Source organism: Eptatretus burgeri, chromosome 3 (assembly GCF_056783735.1).
Source record: "Eptatretus burgeri isolate ZD-2024b chromosome 3, Ebu_testis_v1, whole genome shotgun sequence".
Taxonomy (NCBI): Eukaryota; Metazoa; Chordata; class Myxini; order Myxiniformes; family Myxinidae; genus Eptatretus; species Eptatretus burgeri.
Genome location: NC_140963.1, coordinates 97,020,262 through 97,035,094, shown reverse-complemented (window position 1 = coordinate 97,035,094; position 14,833 = coordinate 97,020,262). Strand labels below are relative to the sequence as shown.

Sequence of the window (14,833 nt, the reverse complement as noted above, 5' to 3'; positions counted from 1 at the left end):
CTTGGCAATTATTACCAGGAATGTAGCATGCAAGGCTACTCTTACATAGAGCACACTCGCGACCAGAGAGTATTAGTAACAGTACTATTTAACAACAGGACAAAATGAATTTTTAGTTAAGGAGGCTAATGTCCAACGCAATTTGTCTTTTACATTCCCATGTAGAGTCATTTTCGTGGGAAAGTCGTTTAATTGACTCCCTCTACGTTGATATCTCAGGACTTAGACACGAAAATTGATCTCACAACAGGTAGGTAAGATACCTTTACTCAAGCAGAAACATTAATCACATCTTATGCGACATACAATGAAACAATAACACAATTAGCATCATAGCTTCGCACAGACAGTTGCCAAACACAGTGTCAAAGGCGCGTGCTTCATTTCAACTGGGATACAAAGCCAACAATGTTGCATGAGATTCTCTCGTGACATGACAAAAGGATTAGCTCACCTTTGCTCACTAGTCTTTGTTTGCCAAATCATGAGTGTTTTCTTCCATTTCTGGTCGGGTTGTCGGTGACAGCGCAATCCGGAGCGGGCATGCAGCCTGTGGATGGCGGTGTATAGAAAGGTTATGCCGTCAAACAAGTTAAAAGGGAATGTCACAGCTTATCTTCATCTCTGCCAATGACGAAGGTCAAGATGAAAGTACATCAGACACCGAGACGTTCTGTTAATACAAATCTCTATAATGGCATTTTATACGCAGTGCTATGGCGTTACTCACAGCATAGATATCAAACTGTTCTGACACAGGTGAATCGATATTCTCAAAGAGGATTTCAAAAGACTTTGATGGGTTCCCATTACGCAAATATGCTTTCACTGTAAACAGCTTTCCTATAAGGTCTACCATTAAGAAAATTCGCCTTAACCAATCCGATTCATGTTAAGCTTTATTTTACTTTTCATGACTGTCATGGAGTTAGAAGGAATTGAAAATTAATCTCCCACAGACTACTGACGTTTACATGTCTCTGTAGCTTTCGTCAATATGATCAATCAAATGGCCAAAAAGATTTCAATAATCCAGCCTGAAGTATTTCTTTCCTTTTAAATTTCTGTTTCAAGTCTTCTATCAGTGTTTTGCCTTACCTATTTCCAGGGACATGATGAAGTCAAGGAGAAGGAGACCTAATTGGTTGCTTGGCTGGTCCACTGGTGCAAAACCATCTCCAATAAAATATGCTTTGAACTCGTATTAAGTCAAGTTCTTAATTGATGGAGCTGAAGTGGAATGTTTTTTCATTGGTTAACCTGTTCGCCAAGCATGAGCATAGATAAATTGCGGCAAAACTATTGCAGACTACTTTTTTTGTATTTGGGGACATTTAAATAGTATGCATATAAAATATTCATAAATCGTTTAACCCCCATATTTTGGACCAAGTCTTTTACAAATCTGCTGGCCAGGCCTAACATTCGAATGAAGGTGGCCAGAATTTGGAGATTGGCTCGAGTACCAATGATAACTCACCGAGTCTTTGTAAAAGAGCATGTGATCTTTCACATCCACCAAAGACTAAAGCTGAGAGATGAGTCCTCTGGCTTAATGTATTTTTGATGGATGGTTCAAACATTGATGTATCTATCACCTTGCATGCAAAACACGAAGGTGACAGTTTATAGCTGGGTAAATATTTGAACACAGCCCACACAGCTCAAAGTGTGCACAATTCTAATTTATCCTGGTTATGTATATATATATATATATGTATATATATATATATATATATATATATATATATATATGTGTGTGTGTGTGTGTGTGTGTGTGTGTGTGTGTGTGTGTGTGTGTGTGTGTGTGTGTGTGTGTGTGTGTGTGTGTGTGTGTGTGTGTGTCACCTTCATAACTCCAAAACCATGAAACCAAGCAACCTGAAAATTTGCATGCATACCAAGAGAACACGAAGGGACTGGAGGCGTGAACATTGGGTGTCTTGGTTAAATAAAAACCCCTTTTGAAGATAACTAATGACATTTAATTTCATCCTTTATCAGGCACATCCTCAGACACCTCGCTCTCGATGGGGTCTGAAGGTGCATCCTCGGTTTACTTGCTGGGGTTTTAATTCACCATTTTGTCAGTCTGCTCAACAATGCCTTGAGTTGGAACAGACTGCAATGGTTTATTAACGATAAAACGCTCAAAATGTTTTTTTTTTTTACTTTCCTCATTGACATCATCGAATGCCTCATCTACATACCTACAAATCACTGTATACATCGTTTTTGTAAATGCGACAGTTTTCAAATTTGGAGCTTGGAGCAATTTCATGGATTATATGATGTGATTTTCCATGATCTACTCTCATGGACTAATTCAAGTATATAATCAAAATATAATTTTCGGTTGGAGGATCGGATCACGTGGACTAAATAACTCGAAATCTAGAGTGAAATCTGTAAATGTTAGGAAATTGGCGGTTTACTTTTTTGCGGGTATGTGCCATTACACTTGGCTTGTTACTGCTTGCCAAGCCAGTCATTCCTTATTGACCATCTAATCGCAGTGCTTGCTTGAGTGATTTAGCCACTTACCAAGTGCCCTGCAGTCGATAGCGGTGTACTTCCTGTCCCGATCGAGATGTACAGTCAGCAGTTGCTACAAGGTAGAGGTGCATATGGGTAGATTTGGATCTGCAAAGGGACTCTCCATGGGTGTCTGTGCATGTCTGTATGTTTGGTTATGGGCGCCGTGGTAACAAAGTTTCATCCCATATGATGGGTGGTGGAGGATTTCACTTTTAATCTCAATAGCATACGAGCGATCGCGTTTTCCTTTGCCTCATGACTGTTTTGAAAGCAAATGGTGAATTTATATGAACCGAGTGTGGTTTACAAAGGTTGTATATAGTTTCTCTTTGTGATTTTCAAAACAATATATTTCATAACACCCGATTTCTGTATTACTGTGATTTGTAAATTACAGAGCCACCTTTTTTTTTCCACTCGTCACACACAGATGTTTATAAAGATTAATATGTATGGATATCATCTTGAAACTTCGAAAATGCAACATTGTTTTTAAAATTTATCAATGGAAATAACCACAAACAACGATGAAAGCTACTCAAGATTTTTGGGTTCGATGCAGTACGGACAGCAGTCGGTAATCACACTGACTCCAATCTGGCGATTCATGAAAAATTGCCAATATCGGTCACATATGAATGTGTGTATAATATATATATATATATATATATATATATATATATATATATATATATATATATATATATATATATATATATATATATATATATATATATATATATATATATATATACACACTAGTAGTAATGGCCGGCGTTGCTCGGGCTAGCAATAAAGCCTGGCGTTGCCCGGGCTTTCTTGCAAATTTCCTTAATAGCTGTTAGGGTTAGGGTTGGGGTTAGCTGTTAGGGTTAGGGTTAGCTGTTAGGGTAGCTAACCCTAACCCTAACACTAACCCAAACCCTAACCCTAACAGCTTGGCATTGCGGAGGTAAACAGCACCCAGGGCAAAGTGGAAATTTGCGTCCCCCGTAGGCCTTAAACTTGAGTGGATTTGAATGTAAAATCCCATAAGGGATATCGATTTATCGATTTTTTTTCTAATATCGGAAGTGTTATGGAAAAACTTTTTATAGCCAATGACCTAAGTTGGACCAAAAGCCATAATCGTACCGAATTTGAATGGAATCCGTTGGAGTTTGTGAATATGCATCAAAACGAATTTTGAGGGGCCTCTTAAGGAAGACAATAATATCATTAGTATATGTGCCAAATATTGTTTCATTTCATGCAGTTACAAAAATCTGATGGTGGAACAAAGCAGCGTGCCAAAATATTCATATATATATATATATATATATATATATATATATATATATATATATATATATATATATATATATATATATATATATATATATATATATATATATATATATATATATATATATACATATATATATATATATATATATATATATATATATATATATATATATATACATATATATATATATATATATGTTATTATTATTACACGTACATATATATATATCTATATATATATATATATATATATATATATATATATATATATATATGTTATTATTATTACACGTATATATATATATATATATATATATATATATATATATATATATATGTTATTATTATTACACGTACATATATATATATATATATATATATATATATATATATATATATGTTATTATTATTACACGTACATATATATATATATATATATATATATATATATATATATATATATATATATATATATATATATCGTTTTATATATATATATATATATATATATATATATATATATATGTTTTTATTTATAAATGTATGTGCATATGTATATATATATATATATGTTATTATTATTACACGTACATATATATATATATATATATATATATATATATATATATATATATATATATATATATATATATATATATATGTGTGTCTATATGTTGTTATTCGTCTTTTGGCTGCTCCCGTTAAGGGTCGCCACAGCGGATCATCCATTATCAGGATACTGATTTGGCACAGGTTTAACGCTGGATGCCCTTTCTGATGCATCCCTGTTGCCTCTAACAACACAGGGATAATGATTGGGTTTCGCCATGATTCTGGGCTGCCCTACACCCTCTCGTAGCGCAGCCCAGTGCAGAGCTCCCGTCCCCTCAAGTGATCCTCCAACCCAAACCTCCGAGTAGCCGGATTACAGGCGCACGCCACTACGCCCGGTATGTGTATATGTATATATGTGTATATGTATATATATATATGTATATATATATATATATATGTATATATGTATATATGTACATATATATGTATATATATGTATATATATGTATATATATATATATATATATATATATATATATGTATATATATATATATATATATATATATATATATATATATGTATATATATGTATATATATGTATATATATATATATATATATATATATATATATATATATATATATATATATATTTATATTGTTACGGATCTGGAAACCATATGCATTAAACATACAGATGTCCCAAAAGTCAGTTATGTCATTAAGTACGTGTGTCGTCAGATCCCCTTCCTTTTGTCTAGTGGGAGAATCAAAGGCATGCGTTGCGATTTCTTTTAGTTAGGTTATTAGATCTAACAAGCCATCTTACAACCATCCCATCCCCCGTCACGATCCACCGCCAACTGGCTGCCTTCTCGCACCCTGACGTGCCGAGGCAGGATGTCACGGTTCCAGTTTCTCAGCTTCCACAAACGTTGTAACTCTTTCACGACGACCTTTGCAACATTGATACTGTTGCTCTACAAGTATGAACCCACGTGGAAGAGTGGGTGGGGTTTCCCTGCAGGGGCCGAAACCCCGCCCAGAAAGGGCGAACCCATAGGAGCCTGTCCAATCAGGGTGGGGAGTGACGTCTATCCGAGCAAGCCCCGCCCCATTGAGGGAGGTCCATAAATCCACGAGCACTCTCTGAGGCAGGTTGTTGTTACTAAGGTTGTTCTGAGGTTTTTGACAGGGTTGTGGTGGTTGAGAGTCGAGTGACGAAGAAGGGTCTTGGAGGAAGTTCTCCATGGGTTTCTGACAAGGTCTTGGATAGGGCTCTGAGGGTTGTTGTTGAGCGTGCAGTTCTTTTGAGGCGGATTGTTGAGCAGAAGTTCGTGAAGGCAGCGAATGTGTCCCTGCTGGCCCTCAACAAGGAAAGGAAAGAGCGACCCTGACCCCCTTCCGTGGACCCTGCTATTCACCACCCGAGCTCCGCCACGAACCACAAGTCCCACATGTGCGACTGGGGACCAAACCAATGACCACTGTCAGGTGCCGCACCACGGAGCACCTCCTTCCTCCAACGGTCAGGTATCCAGCTGGACTCTGACCCCCAGCTCATCTCTCTCCTCGGCTGCGAGGGTCCAATAAATAACTCTGGGTTTATTTTCATTTGTGTGTGTGTCTATGTGTGGGCCCGTCTTATAAGTAGAAACTGTTCAAGTGTTTGTTTTTAATCATTGTAAATATTACTTGATTTCCAATCATCAATTTGGTTTCAGACCAGGTCACTCTACCCTAGATATGCTGCTTCTGCTCTCCCATCAATGGATGGAGGTCCTCAATGCCAGACAGGAAATCCGAGCCGTATCCCTGGACATATCACGTGCTTTTGACACAGTCTGGCACCCTGCCCTACTCACCAAACTCTCTGCCCATGGTATTCAAGGCCATCTCCACTCATGGCTCGCAGACTTCCTCTCTTGTCGCAGTCAACGTGTGGCCCTAAATGGAGTTCTTTCATCCCCTCTTCCTGTGCAGGCTGGAGTTCCTCAAGGTAGCGTTCTGGGCCCTGTTCTTTTTCTGGTTTTCATCAATGATCTCTCGGACTCTCTGGAAAATCCTCTATTTCTTTTTGCCGATGACTCAACCCTCTGCCGTACCATCTGTCATCCCTCAGACCGGCAAGCAGCAGCTTCTTCGCTCACTGCAGATCTGGATAAAATCACAAACTGGTCCAACACGTGGAACATGTCTTTCAATCCAGACAAATCTCACACTCTCACTATGTCTCTTCGAAAGGACCGTTTACAAAACCCCCCCATCCACTTTCTCAACAATCCTCTGGAAGAAGTCTTTTCTTTCAAGCTTCTGGGTCTCACTATCTGCCATGACCTTTCCTGGGAAAGTCACATTTCCAACCTTGCCTCAAAAGCCAGTCGCCGACTGGGAATCCTCCGTCGTGCAAAGTCCTTCCTCGGCCCTCTTGAGCTCCTGACTACTTACAAAGCTTTTGTCCGTAGACTGATGGAGTACTGCTCTCCCCTCTGGGCTGGTGCTCCTGCCTCCCACCTTTCTCGACTTCACGCTGTCGAAACCAGGGCTTTTAAGATCATTGGCATCTCCCGCAATGAAGCTGAGTCTTTGGGCCTCTCACTCAATCACCGCAGGTTGGTCGGTGGTCTTTCTGTCTTCTACCGACTCCTCTCCAGCCTTGCCCCCCTGCTCTCTCTGCGATTTGTCCCAACCACATTTCCACAGGGCGCTCAAGGTCCGCCAACAACCCCCTTCTGGTAAAACTACCAAAATCACGAATCACTGCTCATCTTCACTCTTTCATTCCTCTTTTTTCCCGCCTTTGGAATAAACTTCCTCACTCTATTCTTTCCCATTCTTCCCTTCAGGCTTTCAAAACAGCTGTTCACCACCACCTCTTATCTTCCCCCATCCAAATCCTCGATCTTTTCTACCCCCGATAATCCACCCAAGCCCACTTCCTTCAATTCTCCTGCTTTCCTTCCTGAAAGTCCCTTTAATGTCCATCTTCCCCTCGCCATGTTCCCCGTCCCATCCCCATCCCTCTCCCTTCCACAGTTCACCTGTGTCTGTTCCCCAATGTTTTGTCCCTTCCACTCCCGCCCCTCTTGTCTCATGCCTCCTTGCTGTGAGTTATGTGTTAGCTCTCATACGAGCCTCGACCAAGGTATACAAAAAAAAAAAAAAAAAAAATTACTTGCATATCCGCGTTGTCTTCCCTGTGCCTTTTTATTGTTAGTAAACAATTGTAGAAATGTCCCCAGTTCGTTTCCGTCCTTTTTTGAATTGGTCCAGCATGGTTCGAATCTGAGTTTAGGTGGGGTTTTATCCCCGATAATCGGACAATTGTAGCTGGGACGTCCTGGGCAGGCCCGCTCGACTGCATCCGAGCCGGAAAGGTAGGTGGCAGAGTGGTAGTCGGTGGGTGTAATTTTACCGCTGCCTGTAGAGTGAATCTGGTTCGGCCAGGCGTTCCCAGGGCGTGGATCCCTGGTAGCCGAGAGCGCGTGGTTACTTAGGTACATTGGATCAAGACAAAATATCCCTACACCACACGGTCGAGATATTGGTGTTCCACAGTCAGTTAAATGACCCGCCTGCTCGCGGAGTTATCCGAGTGACGGCCTACAATTCCGGAGAGTCTGGTGGGAGACTTCGAACCTCCCCCACCTAATGGTCATTCTTGCCACCCGACCTCCAGCCCGCAACAATATATATATGTATATATATATATGTATGTATATATATGTATGTATATGTATATATATATATATATATATATATATATATATATATATATATATATATATATATATATATATATATATATATATATATATATATATATATATATATATATATAGCCTGGTGTGTTGGCGCAGTGGTTAGGGCAGCGGCTTGGGATGCAAAAGGTCCTGAGTTCAAGCCCTGTTGGGCCACTGAATTAATACACCAGGGGGTTGACTCAGCCTCTAATCCTTCCGAGGTCGGCGAAATGAGTACCAGTGTAGTGGGTCAGTGTATACCCCGGTTAAAAATAGGTGTACCATATCCCTGTGTCGTAAGAGGCGACCAGGGTTGCGTCAGGAAGGGCATCCGGCGTAAAACATGTGCCAAATCACTATGCGGATCATAGGGAGGATCCGCTGTTGCGACCCCTAACGGGAGCAGCCGAAAGAAGAAGAATATATATATATATATATATATATATATATATATATATATATATATATATATATATATATATATATATATATATATATATACATATGAAAAAGTTTTCGCCAACTTACAAATAAACAAGCATTTTGCTTTTACACACACACACACACACACACACACACACACACACACACACACACACACACACACACACACACACACACACACACACACACACACACACACACACACACACACACACACACACACGGTCTTATTTGTGGTCTCCATTAGCTCACTCATGCTGTGCCAACACTATGCTATTAGAAGCTTCACTTATCAATGTCCACCACAGTTGGGGTTGAGCCACATTGAACATGATTTGGAGAAACTGCTGAACATTCTCTGTATGTTCATTTTGTGTTAGTTTGAGCTTGAATAACATCAACACCAAAGTATCATCTTGCTTACATTTATCATTTCATGACGTGCACTTGATAATAGTGCTTCTCTGTGACAAAAGGCATATACTATTTCGATAGTGTGCATGAAAAGTGAAAATTCTTGAAAAGTACTTCATATTGCCTCACAACCTCACATATCATGCAAAAATAGATATATTTGTTCTTTACAAAAATATAAATATGTCTTTAACCATAAACAGTATGAAGCTGCCACATGCAGTGGCCATATGGATAATTAACAAGTGATTACAACAATAGAGAACATATACACCTACAGCTCTGGTATTTGTTATTTTTTGCTTGTCTGTTTTTGTAGTGGTCGTATTGATAATTTCAACAGCTATAGGTGCAGTCCCCTTTTTTATGAGTTTCCAAAAAATGAATAACTATAAGTGGACAGTCTTGAGGTGCAATTTGTGGCAGTGCATTCGACATGATGAATTAATTAATTACAACAATAACATCAAGGTTAGGTTTTTATTTCAGTATAACTTATTCTGGATAATGTAATGATATAGTCTTCCTTGAGCTTATGCCTTGCTAGCGGGAACAGAGCCTCTGTATAACTCAGTCTGAACCTCGATGAGAGAGATAATGGACCGTCTTTTGGAGATAAGCTATTAGTTCATGACACCGGCCTGTGTGAAGCTCTTCTTGGATCAAAACTTCTCTGATTCACTATTTCACTCTGAACTTGAGGTCTAATGGAATGGTTGGTCATCCGGTATGTTCTTCTTGACTTTATTTTCAAATCTAACTTCATTATACAGCATGTTCCAAAAATACCCGGACTACTTTGGCTGTAAATACGTTTCGAACCACAAATGTTACAGACACCCTTTGTTTCCTATGATACAGAAACTCAAATTTTTTTGTGGACATCATCAATATACTTCAATGTGAGCTCAGTTTGTCACGCACAGGTCATCATGTCGCTACATGAGTTCTTGCGATGTTTGGCTCAGCATGTTTGCATTTTCTTTGCGGAGGATACAGTGACCCTATCAATTTACATGAACATGTTTGGAAGGATTCGCCTTCCAACAGAATGAAGACATGCAACCCAATGTCATTTCCCAACATTATGGCACTTCCACTCACTGGGCCTTCGTCGATTGAGCCGTCCTGAATGAAAAAATTCCAGGACGCTGGATTGACCAAGACAGAACAACCGCCTGGCCCCACGATAACCAAACATAACCGCCCTTGATTTTTTTCTGTGGGGATTTGTCAGAGATGTCTGCAACACCAAGGTCGCAAACCTACAGGATCTTCGTTCTCAGATCACAGCTGTGTGTGCACTGGTGGATGCAAACATGCTGAGTTAAGCATTGCAAGAACTCATGTACTGACTTGATGTCATGTGTGCGACACAGATTGCTCACATTGGAGGGTATTGATGGAGTGCACAAAATGTTACGAGTTTCTTTGTCATATAAACGAAAGGGTATCGTTGTATCATTTGTGGTTCTAAAAATATTAACGGACAAAGTTGTCCAGGCTATTTTGGAACACCCATATACACTACATAACCAAACGTATGAGGAAACCTGCTCGTCCAACATCTCATTCCAAAATTATGGGCATTAATATGGAGTTGGTCCCTCCCCCCCCCACCCTTACTTCTATAACAGCCTCCACTCTTCTGGTAAGGCTTTCCACTGGATGTTGGAACATTGCTGCGTGAATTTTCTTCCATTCAGCCACAAGAGCATGAGTGAGGTCAGGCACTGATGTTGGGTGATTAGGTCTTGCTCACATTAGGCGTTCCAATTCATCCCAAAGGTATTCAATGAGGTTGAGGTCAGGGCTCTGTGCAGGCCAGTCAAGTTCTTCCACACCGATCTCACCAAACCATTTCTGTATGGGCCTCGCTTTGTGCACGGGGGCATTGTCAGGCTGAAACAGGAAAGGGCCTTCCCCAAACTGTTGGCACAAACTTGGAAGCACTGAATTGTCTAGAATGTCATTGTATGGTGCAGCATTAATATTTGTCTTCACTGGAACTGAGGGGCTGAGCCCGAACCATAAAAACAACCCCAGACCATTATTCCTCCTCCACCAAACTTTACAGTTGGCACTATGCATTCGGTCAGGTGGCGTTCTCCTGGCATCTGCCAAACTCAGATTGGTCCGTCAGACTGCCAGATGGTGAAGCGTGATTCATAACTCCAGAGAACGTTTTTCACTGCTCCAGAGTCCAATGGTGGTGAGCTTCACATTGCACATGTCGATCTAAGGCTTATATGCAGCTGCTCGGCCATGGAAACCCATTTCGTGAAGCTATCAACGAACAGTGCTTGTGCTGATGTTGCTTTCAGAGTCAGTTTGGAACTCAGTAATGAGTGTTCCAACCGACAGCAAACATTTTTCCACGGTTTGCGTTTCAGCACTCGACCATCCCGTTCTGGGAGCTTGTGTGGCCTACCACTTTGTGACTGAGCTGGTGTTGCGCTGAGACATTTCCACTACACAATAACAGTGCTTACAGTTGACCAGGGCAGCTCCAGGTCAGGTCAGGTATAGGAGCAAGTGCCGGAGAAGCTCTTAGCTGCATCCACTTTCCATCAGTACTCCAGGGGCCTTTGTCTGGCCATCCCCCAAGCAGATGCCTGGCCCATCCACATCTCCTTGAGATGCTGATCAACCTGCTGCAACCATGAGGAATGTGGTCAGCCCATGGCCTCCGCCACTCACGAGGCTCCCTCGCTGAGAGAATCTGGTGAGCAGGACCAGCATCAGGAAAAGGAGCCACATGTCCATACAGATGCAGCTGATGCTTACGGACTATGCAGGTAACAAATCTCATTTGAGTCCCTTTCAGAAACCACTCATCGTACACAAAGTCTGACCAGTGATAGCCAAGGATTCTCCAAGGAACCTGGTACCAAAGGAATTAAGTCTCCATCTCAGATCCCTGGACAGAGTCCAAGTCTCATATCCATAGAGCAGAGTGTAAGCACCAAGGACATGAAGACTCGGACTTTCCTCCTCCCGCGCAGGTACCGGCAGCGCCACACCCCATGATCCAGTGAATTCATGACTCCCCAGTCCTGTCACTGCCAAGGTAAGTGAATCTCTCCATGACCTCAACATCATCACCACAAACAGGTACAGACAGGATAGCAGCATCCAAGATGTCATTGAAAGCCTGGATCTTAATTTTGACCCAGGAAACCCGTAATCCCAGCGGTTCCAACTCCTCATTCAGCACTGCGAGGGCCCCCAAAAAGAAATCTAGATTCTCTACAAGGATGACTGCATCAACTGTGAAATCAAGGTCAGAGATGTTGACATTCATAAAAAGATGCACCGCCACTTGATCTCTCTGACATCCTCCGCAGAATCCAGTCCATATAAGTGCTGAAAAGTGTGAGGGCCAGTCAACACCCCTGACAAACTCCAGTAATAACTGGAAATAAGTCAGAGATGGTATCACCACATCTCACAGCACTCTCAGTACCAGAGTATAGCTCATACAACAGATTGATCAGTTTTGGTAACACCTCACGAAGACAAAGAATCCTTCAGAGGGCATTCCAATTCACTGAATGAAATGCTTTACAGAGATCAACATAAGCTGCAAGCAGCCCCTGCCGAAACTCGTCTGTGTTCGGTGAGGACCCGAAGAGCAAGGATACGGTCAATCATTGACCTCTTTGGTGTAAAGCCTGACTGCTCCAGTCAGTTCCAGTCAATGCATTGAAATCCCCCAAATCTAGAAGAGTATCTCGCCTGGGGCACTGATCAACTACAGACTCGAGCATGTCATAGAATGCCTCCTTCACGGTGACCACTCAGCTCAGTTGGAGCACATACAGAGACCAGGGAAATGACACCCGGGTAGTGACGAATCCTTCATCTCATAATATGCTCGTCGACCTCAATTATCATTGTAGTCAGCTGATTGGACACAGTTACAGCAACTCCTTGGGCATGGTAACCATCAGAGCGACCATACCAATAGTAGATGTCACCACCCACCATGATCTCGCTGCAATCCGGTTTCTGAAATTCAGTGAGTGCTGCAATACCGCTGTCCAAACGCTTAAGCTCAGATGTTAACAGAGACAGGTGATCATCCTTTCTGAGGGATAGGACATTCCAGGCACCCTCCTGAAGGGACGACCTCAGGTTCACCCAAGGAGATCACCGTCTGGTAGACAATACCGAAGCACCACCCCGACACACACTACCGCATTCTGACACAGGAAGGTTACCCTGTAGTTTCCCTCCTATCATCAAAGATTGGGTGTTCCGAAGGCTTTGCCACAATCCCCTCATCTGGTGAGCTGCCCTGCGAAGGGCAGTTGCACAGGAGCTACTCTCACAGAGTGGGTTTTCAGATATTTTTTAATGCTTTCAGAATGTTTTGCGGATTGAAGGGTTTTATGATTGGCGGAGTGCAAATCCTGCGACAAATGTCCTCATAAAAAGTAACCCAACTACAGGAGGACGTCCACAGACACAGTTGGGCACTACATATGGATGGCCATTGGCTCACAAGGAGCTCCTCTGCTCTTTGACAGTTTTTGTTCTTCATCCTGCTGGGTGTTTATATCATACACCATCCTCACCAATAAACTTGGTTGGGGAGACGGTTTGGTCACCGACAAACCCAACCATGGAACAAGTTAGTACATATTTAAATGCTACCTGTAGCTCGTCTCAGATCTAATCTGACCTGTCGTGACTCAATCTGACCTGACCTGACACAAAGACACAGCTCAGTTATTTAGATATGTTGGCAGCTCCAGCAGGACAGAAATTTGACTACCTGACTTGTTTGGAAGGTGGCACCCTATGACGGTACCACGTTGAAAGTCACTGAGCTCTTCAGTATGGCCCAATATACTTCCATTGCTTGTCTGTGGCAATTGCATGGCTGTGTGCTTGGTTTTATACACCTGTCAGCAAGGGGTGTGGCTGAAATAACCAAATCCACTAATTAGAAGGGGTGGCCACATACTTTTGGCCACGTGGTGTATTTACTAGCTGTCTACCCATTCCACAGGTGGGTATAGAAAGTTTAACTTCAATTAATTAAGTGAAGGAGAAATAATTATTTAATTTAGGCAACCATGTAAGAAGCACATCCCTGACTCAGACAATAACCATGGACTTAAGAGACAAATACACTCACTATGCCCATCACAGTCTATGAACTATATGCACACCCTGAAATTTTAGGTCTATGTCGTGAGATAGAGTGTTGAAGTGGCAATTTCCACAAGCACTGTGCAATGTGCATGTGCCAACAACAGAAGGTTACATGATCTTAGGTCAGTAAACTTGCATTCCTGTAGTACTGGTACGAAGACAAAAATTGGGTGATCCTCCTCACCATCTTGCTGAGAAGACCAGGGAATCTCAGACTGAGCATGCGCATTTGCCCGAAATTTACTACTGCTCCAACATCTTGCTGAGTAGAGGGGTGGAGCTTGCATCAAACAAGTAAGCAAACATGTGTGTGTATGTGTGCGCACAGGTTAGAATCTTTCTAACCACTGACTGACTGATTGATATTAAAGAACGGTGCCTTCCGGTTGACATAGAAAGCTGAAATTTTGCGTGCCGATGGAGATCAAAGCCAGGACACCAGAAAAAAAAATCATAGAATCGTTGGACAACATTCAGAAATGATAATATAAATAAATGAAAAAAAATGCAGGTCAGTGACCCGAGACAACGGGGGAAGCACCTTAATTTTGTGTGACAACGGACATTGAAGGCCATATACCAGGAAAAATCACAGTACCAGAGGAAAGCATACGTAAATGAAAATATAAATTAATTAAAAAAATTAATGCAGGTGAGCGACACAAGACATTGGTAAGCACAGTTCGTTG

The 14,833-nt window shown here is 41.4% G+C and overlaps 1 long non-coding RNA gene across 1 annotated transcript in view; it reads right to left on the bottom strand.

Annotated features, from left to right (window-relative positions):
* Positions 1 to 14,833, bottom strand: part of LOC147030500 (uncharacterized) — a 49,559-nt gene that overhangs the window by 13,406 nt on the left and 21,320 nt on the right. The window contains exon 2 of the long non-coding RNA XR_015055788.1: positions 455 to 550. This is a non-coding gene — a long non-coding RNA (uncharacterized LOC147030500). The remainder of the gene's footprint in view (positions 1 to 454; positions 551 to 14,833) is intronic.